The sequence below is a fragment of the Erithacus rubecula genome (assembly GCF_903797595.1).
Source record: "Erithacus rubecula genome assembly, chromosome: 5".
NCBI lineage: Eukaryota > Metazoa > Chordata > Aves > Passeriformes > Muscicapidae > Erithacus > Erithacus rubecula.
The window spans coordinates 33560503-33570762 of record NC_136687.1 but is presented as its reverse complement, the minus strand read 5'-3'; positions in this window follow the sequence as shown (position 1 = coordinate 33570762).

The following is a 10260-nucleotide window of genomic DNA, read 5'->3' as shown; positions in this document are numbered from 1 at the left end:
CACAGGAGAGCCAGACCCTCTGCCATCACCTGCCCTGCATCTGCCCCGTTTCCAGCCTCCTGCCTCTGCGGACACAGCTGATCCCCCGGACACACACGGTGAGCGAGGAGCCGCCGCTCCAGCCCGTTCCCGCCCGGGACCGGCGTGGCCACTGCCGCCCCTCCCCCCTCCCTCCGTTCCCGTCTGCCCTCGGCAGATCCGGGCTCTGGACTAAGCACAGAGACAGCGTGCTTGCATCTAAAGGGACTGACACCGAGTTATCTATTTCGTTCTGTTAGCAATATTAACTGTTATTGTTTTCTGCTTGTACAGTTAGATATATTAGTAAAAGAGCTGTTATTCCCACCCCCCCTTATCTCTGCCTCAGAGTCCTTGATTCAAACAATCATAATACTTGGGGGAGGGGAGTGGAACCAAAGTCTCTATTCCAAAGGGAAACTTCTGCCCTTACTGGTAGACACCTGTCCTTTCAAACCAGGACAGTAGACACAAGACTGAGTGTGGGATTTGAATCTGTCAGTGTCATTCAGTTTGTTTATAAATTTCTGTTGGTTTCATCAAACCTGAATTATTTTAGTTGACTTGCCAAGCATAAAACCCGAGTAAAAGGACCAACATGTTTCAGAAGCAGCTCCAGCACCTCTGCCTCAGTAGTTTCAGCCGATACCAAACTGCATTTTTGACTGAGGGCAAACTGATTCAATGACTAAAATATTTCATGCATCTGAAACTCACCATCCTATTCTCCTTCATAGAGTGCTTCTTCATTAATAACTCTTTTATTTGTTTGTTTGTTTGTTTGTGGTCTGAGCAGGAGGTTGTCTGATGTGCCTGTATCATCCCATGTCATCTCTGCTCAGGTCCATCACATGTCAGTGGGGCTTAATTTCTTCTCCTTAGGAATTCAAGACAGAAAACAGCTTTGTTCTGCTAGTTAGAAAGATTTCTTGTAAATATTCACTTACACTTAGGAAATAGTAAATCTTCATTGTTCTTGACATTAAGACCCCTCTTCTTCCATTTTTTATTTACTACTCATAAAAATTATAGTCCAACACGGAGGTAGAGATATAATTATTATATATTATGTATAACATTATAATTATATTACATTATATCCCAGATTTAAAACTGGCATTTTTGCCAAAACATATATTCAATAACTGATATTAAAAGGACGTTGCTACCTGATACGAATTTATTCAGATAGCCAAAAAGATCAACATGTGTGGCTGTCACAGGCTCAGGGAAAAATCTTGAGGATTTTTCCAGTCTAATTTTCTCAGGCTCAGCTTGGTTTCTTTCCCAAGCTAGAGACCTTTCTCTAATGAAAAATAAGAGAAAGAATTATAACAAAAGATAAACACCTGCTGGATCTATGAGAAAGCCGGGGACAAGGGGTGTTATTTCTCTGACCAATAGAGTGCTGTTCTTTTCCTTGCCTTTGACCCTTTCTGTAAATATAGGATTGGCTTCCAATAAACTGCTCTCTCTTTCTTGCACCATGCAAGAGGGGTCATGTTACTGTGTCCATTTGCTGCTCCGTAGCCCTATACAGTAACAAACATATCTTTCTAGTTTTAAGTTTTTATTAGAAAAAACTTGGTACATAGATGGAACACTAGAAGTCCTTATTCCTTTTTTTATTTTTTCTGAGTCTGCACATATTTTTCAACAATATAATTGTCAATCATGTCAACAAAATTCCAAGTAAAATTATGTTACTCTGCATTCTAGCATCACTTCAAATTTCCTTTACACAGAATAGCATATATTTATTTTTTCTGAAACATTTAGGAATGTGAGAAAAGTCCTAAAGTGTCTGATAATAGGTTGCACATACCACAATTTTTAGAAGACCCTTTAACTGTAAGATTTCATGTGGTTTTATCCCAATATTGAAATATATTTATCAACATTGATATTAATCAATATATAACCCCAAAATCTTCTTAAATGACCATTTCAATTAGCCACATAAATCAGGCATAGTATAGCATGTACACAGACATGAAATCTGTTTTCCCAGCAAAGTTTTCTCACTGTTTTTTTTCTGTATTTGGATGCAAAAGTGAGGCAATTCTCTGACTCCTTCTCCCTGTAACCTTTCTGCCTTAAAAAGAAAGATGGAAAAAAATTTATCTTCCCACATGGGAAATAATTGTCTCCTACCTGAAAATACTAGATGGATGTTGCTGTAACATAAGCACTTTAAAGTGATTGATCAAGTTTTTACAGTATAAAAAGGCATTAAATATAAAATTAAGATATGGCTTAAAATTTCCCTCTAGCAGCTGTTTTTTTTTGACTCTCAGGAAACCAATTCTCACACAGCTGTTACTTTCCCATTTATTTTCTGTATGTTTACAAGCCTTTCACCACAGATTAGTTTCAGTGAATGCCACACAGTGTCTGAAATCCAGAGGAGAATAAGATGGGGAAATATACAAATGAAAATTTTGGTATAGGTGAAGTTTAAATGGCCTGTATTGTCGGGTAAAAACCCTCAAACAACACAGCAGGTTTGCAGATGTATGTAGGGACACAGCTCTCTCAGAGAACCATGCTGTCTTTTCCAGAGAATTGCTTCATTTACCTAAAATTTTACCATTTACTTCCTAGTCAAAGTATTCCCTATAAATCTGCAGAATTAAACAAAAATCATCAGGAATAGAAACAGGGAGAAAGAAAATCTCATTCTGATACAGCAAGAGAAATATGGCTGTAAATTTTTCAGCAAGATGAGGAAATAGATGGAGAAAATCTTTCTCCTATATCTAAAGTTAAAAAAAAAAGCCTTTTCATAAAGAAGAAATTCCAAATTTGTGTAGACACAAATGAAAGACAGATATAAACTATTAAAGAAAAAGCAATTTGATCCAGGTTATGTGATGGGTTTACACAATTCATTCCTGTTCACCAAAAATTTAATTCATGCAAAACCAGGACAGATTACTAAAGACAAGTAATAAAGTTTGAGTTACAGAAGAAAGAATGCTATCCATGTCCACAATGTGGCCTCTCTTCATGCTTATGCTCAGTGATTAATGGGACTCTTTAAAACAGCAATTAACAAGAAAAACATGACTTGAAATAAATGCTATGTTAATAACTGGGTTTCATAGCAGCAGGCACAAAGGGAAAGCCCTCTAAACATTTATAGTGCTGCATACCTTGGACATCCTGTGAATTAAATTTAAATTATGTTTAAAAATAAACTAAAAAAGTCATACTTGTCCAAAATTTATGTTAAATAGTCAAGTTATGTTCAACATCCCCAAAATAGAGTAAATACCATACAAAACTTTTGTGATAGTACCTTACATTAAAATATTTCAATTTTCTTCAGAGCAACATTTTAATAAATAAAGAAGGTTTTAGAGGGAATTAGGGAGGCATGAGTAATGTTAAATATGATAGTCTTTTAGTTACTCTGCAGAGGAGGCTGAAAAAACATGGAACCAATTTCTAATTTAATTGGACAAAGGCAGAATCCAAGTGCCTAACTCATGCCTTTCCACTAACTAATTTTGCATCTTCTGCTGAATCTTCTAAAGGTGTAAGAAGGCATACTGTTTACCACTGCTTTTATTATGTACACTATGTATTTAAAAAAGATCAGTGGATAAATAATTGGTTGAAATGTCCATGAACCCACTTGGAAGTTAATGCTCCTTTTATTTTTAAAAGTTTTCAAAATGCTGAATCTATGGCACAATTTTAAAGGCAGAATTAAGAATTTATTTTTCTTATGCTTTAGTCCATTTCAATGGGTGTAGTCGTTTTTTATTAACTTCATTGTGCCAAGGAAACTTCACACCATCACACATTCTGATGCTGGAGGTCAGTGCTCGCTTGCTTTCCTCATCTATTAAGACCTTCCACCTTCAGGTTACAAAGAAACTTCATTGGCCCTGAGGAAAAACATCCAAGGAGATAAAAAAAAAAAAAAAAAAAAAAAATTCTATAGGATATTTGTCTTCCTTAATAATCTAAACCAAACAGTTTTGTTTAATTTCCAGCATCATTAATTCTTTAGAACATGTAAGACAGAGTCCCAAGGGAAAATTACTCATAACACTATAAATTGCAAAGGACTTTTCATAGGTTTTTTAGAAGTAAAAAAATAGTATGGTTATTTGTTTTTTAACTTAGCTTACCACAGCTGTAGAAATAGACAAAATGTGCAAACCAAAGAAGAACAACTAAAAAGGTGAAAGCATGTCATGGGTAGACCCAAGGATTTATCACTTAACACTTAATTCAAGGATGATGTAGCATAGATGAGAAAAGAACTGCTCCCGTTTGCATTTTGCAAGTTTAAGTAAGGGCCTGGTTTAATAAATAAAGCATGCTTAAAAACAGGAAGATGGCAACACAAATGAAATAATGATTGGGATATTCATAACATTTCAATCAGATTTATGCTAAGGTTGAAAGTCAAGAAATAAGTAACATCACTTTCTATTGTGAAGGGCTTTTTTCCCACTTTATTACAAACCTCATTATGAAGAAGGAACTGAGTTTATTAATATAACTTCAGGACAAGACCACAGAAAGCAAGAAAAATGGCAACTCACTTTATTTTCTTCTCTTTTACAGTTTTGTAAAATCCTTTCAGAAACAATTTTTCCAAAGTATTTGAGTCCTTGTAGCCTAGTAAATATTGAGTGTGTCTGGCTGTAGGCTTGTTGGACTAACAACACTGGCCTCAGGCTATCTCTGACCTGGGGCTTGTGTTGGCCTTTCTGCAGTGGTGATTTGGCCTGGAGGACAAACATGCTGGTGGCTTTAGCTTCAGAGAGGTATGTGGCATAACACCTGCTGTTATATCTGGGTTTGCAGAGGGTTAGCAATAACAATTAGTTGTTATGTGTAGAATAGTGTCCCTGACTGCATCAGGAGTGCAGTGTGTGCCAGGACAGACACACCACTGTAGCAACAGCCTTGAACCATCATAAGAATATACTGGAGGCACCACAGCTATAAACTCAGCAGTGCTTGGTGTTCCCTGGTTAGTAAAGAAGTGCAGGTCTGGGAAGTGAGCAAAAGCAGTGTTTGGGACAGTAAAGAGAAGAAAGTATGGAACTCATTTCATGGATAGAAAATATGGATGCACCACAGAGCTGTGAACCAGGGAAGAAAGGTGTGGAGTGTGCCAGTAGCACATAGAAACAACTTCCACTGGGCTCTCACACATGGAAGAAGAAATCATCAACATCATACTCCTGAACTTGGTATGCTGCCAACTTGTCCACTGGCAGCCCTAAACCATCAGTCTTGGGAATTGGGAGATCAGTGAAGGAAGGAGACTATAAAAGAAAGAGGAGCATACTCTACAAAAGTTTGTGTATATTAATTTTAACTGTACTTCCTTAAAATTCCAAGTCCTAGCAACACCACAACTGGATAATAGTAGTGTTTTAATTAGAACTGCTAAGATTTCTGCTCAATTAATAATGAATCCTTGACTTACGTATACAACATGCTACCCAGCTTGCACAAAAGAGAAATTTGAGTGCAGAAAATGGGTGGGAGACTATCCTCCAGAAGAGGATGACCAGGGAATCCTACCAATGTGTATAAACACCTAGGGGAGGATAATAAAGAACAGGGAGATAGACTTTTCTCCATGGTGCCCAAAGACAAAAGAGGCAACAGGCTTTAATAGAAATTACAGGAAATTCCCCTCAAATACCAGAAAAAACCCAGGGTTTGTATCAAGTGGATTGTACATCCATAGGTAGCTGTAATGTTTGATTTCTTACAGATTTCTGTCTGTTATGCAAATAAGTTTATACAGTCAAACATAAGAGAAAAGCGCATTAGAAGAGTAATACTTTGTCAAAAAGAATCAGTCTAGAGAGATATTAAAGTGGGAGAAATAGAAAACATATAATGAAAAACTGATAAAACTTTTCATTGTACCAATCTTATTTCTCACTGCCTTATTTGTGTTATCACAAGACTAGTAAATAGAAGAAAAGCAGCCCTGGAAATACTGAGAGTTCACCCAATGAAGTTGTATCCATATGAGATGCTCTTCTCTGTTAGCATTACTATATTGCAGAGTGTATATTTGAGGAAATTTTTAATTTAATATGCTTGTACAAATGTTCCTGTCCCAGCATAAAGAATCATTGGGAGTTTTGCCAACTCATGTCTGAACACTTTGTAAAGACTCTTTCTCTGGATGTAGCCAGTGGCAGAGTTAAAGGAGGTACGATAACTTCTCTGCAGATGACCTAACACAAATTTTTAACTGAAGGAAAAGACAAAAACATATTGCTTTTTTGCTTTGTTTTTAAACTAGTTGACATGGGCAAGTTCTAATCTCTTCAAGGACATAAGGACTGTACATATTTCAGTAAGTTCAGTGAGCAGAAATGGTGTCAGTCTGTGATATTATTTTGTGTACAGTAAGTTTCTCTTTGTGTTCTGGCAAACACAGCAACAAGATACAGTGTGTATAAGTTAATTAATGTGTGTATAAAACTTTTACAATTAGCTTGAAGACACTAGAACAAATACACCAGACATATGCTTATGTGAGCTGAGATCTAGTTGAGCTAGTTGATCTAATCCTTTTTTGAACATCTTTATAGATCAGGCATTTTTTTTCTCATGTTATTATCTCGGAAGGTTAGGTTAAACCTTTATAAAGACTTTGGACTTCATTAAAAAGCAAAGGGGCATCACTGGAGTGACTCTAAATGAACAAAGTAATCCAAAATGAAGGAAAAACTGACTCAATTTATGGACAAGATCTCTGGGTTGCCAACTGCAACAACCAACCCTGGACCTATCACAGAAAGCTAATTCTAATTTTAAATAAAGAATCATAGTTTTTTTTTTGTTTTTGTTTTTGGTTTTGGGGGTTTTTTTACATGCTGTTATCTAGGAATAGATTTTTACTTTCATTTCAAGGTTTTCTACTGATTAATGTCCTCTCCTGCCTCTTTTTGTTTTCACAATTCTTGCATGCACAGAGTACATGCAGGGTAATAGAGAAATAACCCAGAAGACAGTGAGCATAAGTATTTTAAGATAGGATTTTCACTGGAATAGTCAACCTAAATGCAGAGTTGCCTTTATTTTTGATGTAACTATAAGAAATATCTAGGACTCCATGACTCTCAGATTTCACTTCAAAAAATTCAGTTTTCATGTGCATTTCAGAAGCAAAGACTTTATGACAGTCAGTTTCAGTGGGCTGAGGGTTTACAAACAATCCAGAGAAATGAAAATATACATACTCTTTCTGTAGATGTTATTACATCATTATTTAAATTTCCCTGCCATTCAATAAATCCACTCCAACCAGAGACAGATTTTTATTTTTTTACTCAGATACATCTGTGAGAAGAAAATAAATCATCATCATCCATTTGGTATCATTCATTCTTTCAGTTTAGAACAGGCAAAACACAGGAAAGTCAAAAGTGAAAAATGCAAAATTCAGTACAGCTCATTGTTAAAGGCTAGCAGATAGTTCCTTTCATTATTTGAAAGTTTTCTATCACACGTGTGTTATCTTTCTTAAAATTATAAACACTTCTCTGTGGTCTTTACTCTTTATAGGTTTTCAAAGTGAAATAAACACTCAGTTTGCAGTGCAAAATATTGTGACCTTAGTGCACTACACTGTTCTTATATTCCATCTACAGTTTGAGACCTCATATCCACCCTTTCATGTATTTCATATTTAAAAATAAATTTGTTTAATTCATTAATTCAGTTAATTAAATTACATTTGAACTTAACTTGTCCATTTAAGACATCAAATTTTCTACAGACTCTCTTCCATAATAAACTCTTTATTCTCTTTTAGAATTATCATTTAAATACTAAGACCTGATGAACTGCCAGTGCCTGGAAATCCCACAGACATGGCTATAACCCTGTACATGCCTGACAGATCCAGTGCCACACAGACCAGATCCAGCAATGAAAGCAATTTAAACAGGAGCAATGCCTGTCTGTATCACTTCTGCTTCAGCATCACTCCATTGGGTTTGGGCTGTTGCAGCAGCTGGCTGAAATTCTCTCCCCCTCAGGCTACAGAAAAATCTCTTCTAGGAATGTACAGGAGTTGTGGTTATGATCCAGCTTCCCTTGCAAATATGGGATATTTATTTGTATTTGGAAAAAATATAATTAACGTTGCACTGCTGTAATAAAATAGAATCTTAATTGTGCTGAAGAGCTGGGTAAGGTAAACCCTATTTATTTCCTGACAAGAACATAAAAAAGAACATTTACTGCCAGAAGAAAGGTTTCATGTGGAAGGTTGGCAGATGTAGCATCTTCCTTAAGACATAAAGAAAACAACTTGGAACAAAAAGACTTAAGATTTGTTCTACTTGCTCTCCTGGTGATTTTATTATAGGAGCTTATAATGAAAAATTGAGAATAGTCTTTTTTTTATTTTTTCTAATTTCCCAGTTATTTTTAAACAATCTTCGTTTCTGCACTGTACAACAGAAGTCCTAATTATTTTGTCTCTAGCTTTTAGAATAAGCTAGCTATGAGGATCTGAGTGTTAAAAAGGAATTTCAGTGCATGCAGGGTGATTCTGAAAAAAAAAAAAAGATAAGAATAAGGAATACATTTTAATGACTAGAAGTTTGTACTTTTCCAAAGGCAGCTTCATCTGAAAACAACCAAGAAATATATGGTCCCAAAGGCAATAAAACAAACCCTTCTACATAAAGCAGCTTTGAATATAATTGGAGATTCATTTAAAAGTATATGGGTTTTTCACAGGTTGCTTTTCAAATAAATCCCTAGATATACCACCATTTTTTTTAAGAGGTAAGCCCAATGAATATTAATATAATGACAGCACCATTGCTGAAATATTTATAATATTTATCATACAATAATATTATAATACTTATAATATATAATTATAGTATTGTTTATAAAGCATAGTGTTATTTATAATATTTATAATATAATATAATATTACTCATACTCAGTCATATGTTAAACCATTAGGGATACAATCCTACTAACAACATTGCTCCCCTTTCTGAGACTGAAACAGAGGTACTGGAACCAAGAGAGAAAATTGTGTGGAGAATATAAAAACATCCCAGACCTGTTATATATTTAGCTCCTTTCATTTCTGCTTCCCAGAGTAAGAAAGCAATTGCCAATCCAGCAGCCCATTTTCACCAGATGAGGATAATCACAAAGGACATCTCACCATTGCCTTGCATTTGCAGAACATCTGACACTAGATGGTATCAAATAGTAGAAAAATATCCTTGCAAACAACAAACAGAACAGGGTGGGGGAGAGCAAAGGGGGCAGCTTTGTTGTCCATTAGCAAGTTGGACCTACTGGAGGAGAGTTCTGGCAAGCACCAGGGCCAGCTGAAGGTGGCTGGTGAGAGCATGAAATCAGCATGCAGCCAAGCCACACACAGCTGCACTTCCCTCCACAGGATGGATGGATGAGAACTTGGAGAATAAAAGTGTGAAAAGTCACGGTGTAAGCTGAAAACGTTTAGGAGGTAAAGAGAGTTTGTGCACAAACTAAGCAGACCATCCATTCTCTGCTTCCCATGATCTGCTCAGTGTTCACCCATTCCTGAGAAAGCAGGGCTCCATCACACTTAATGGTGACTTGGAAAGGCAGATTCCACAACATCAAATATTCCCATTCTTCCCTGCAGTGTCATATGTTGTTGTTTATCCCTTTGGTCGGGGGGGTCAGCTGGCCCAGCTGTGTCCCCTCCAAACTTCTTGTGCACCCCCAGCCTACACTCTGTTTAAGCACTCTTCAGCAAGAACTAAAACATTGGTATGCTATCCACACAATTTTTGGTCACAAATCCAAAACATAGTCCCATTCCACCTTTTGTGAAAAGAATTAATTCTATTCCACCTCAAATATGAGCACTGGACTATCTACCTTTTTTTTTTAGGAGGAAGGTTTGTGGTTTGTTTGGTTTCATGGTTTAAATCATGGACATTAAGTCTTTATGTAAATTCAAGTTCAAAATATTTTGAACAGCTGTTTCAGTAAAGATTGGTTTCTGATATACCAGTTTCAGAAGGTCACATAGAGACAGACACATGAAAATACCCACCATCTCCTTCTCCTCTTAAAATATCAGGTGAAACTGCTTTAGACATTTAGATTCTCAGACTTTCCTTTATAAAACTCCAACATCTGAGACAGGATATCCCAAGTAAGAATAATCATAACACCAAGAGGAGAGAGATTAAGCATAACAAAAGAGAGAATTAA